The 454-nt window shown below is 52.2% G+C and overlaps 1 protein-coding gene across 1 annotated transcript in view; it reads left to right on the top strand.

Annotated features, from left to right (window-relative positions):
• Nucleotides 1-454, top strand: part of LOC109926643 (low-density lipoprotein receptor-related protein 1-like) — a 25,534-nt gene that overhangs the window by 3,320 nt on the left and 21,760 nt on the right. The gene's annotated exons all lie outside the window — the stretch shown is intronic.

The following is a 454-nucleotide window of genomic DNA, read 5'->3' as shown; positions in this document are numbered from 1 at the left end:
CGTGTGTGTGTGTATGTCTGCGTGTGTGTGTGTATGTCTGCGTGTGTGTGTGTATGTCTGCGTGTGTCTGTGTATGTATGCGTGTGTCTGTGTATGTATGCGTGTGTCTGTGTATGTATATGTGTGTGTGGTGTCTGTGTGTGTGTGCGCGTGTGCGCGTGTGTCTGTGCGAGTGCGCGTGTGTCTGTGCGCGCGTGTGTGCGCGTGTCTGTGTGTGTGGTGTCTGCGTGTGTGTGTGGCTGCGTGTGTATGTGTATGTATATGTGTGTCTGTGTATGTATATGTGTGTGTGCATGTGTCTGTGCGTGTGAGTGTCTGTGCCTCTGTGCGCGTGTGTCTGTGTGTCTGTGTGTGAGAGAGAGAGAGAGAGAGTGCGAGAGAGAGAGAGAGAGAGTGAGAGTGAGAGAGAGAGAGTGAGAGTGAGAGAGAGAGAGAGTGTGTGTGTGTGTGTGTG

Source organism: Rhincodon typus, unplaced genomic scaffold, assembly GCF_021869965.1.
Source record: "Rhincodon typus isolate 14 unplaced genomic scaffold, sRhiTyp1.1 hic_rhity00000069, whole genome shotgun sequence".
NCBI classification, from domain to species: Eukaryota; Metazoa; Chordata; class Chondrichthyes; order Orectolobiformes; family Rhincodontidae; genus Rhincodon; species Rhincodon typus.
The sequence above is the reverse complement of the archived record's forward strand: the minus strand, read 5'-3'. Positions and strand labels throughout refer to the sequence as shown.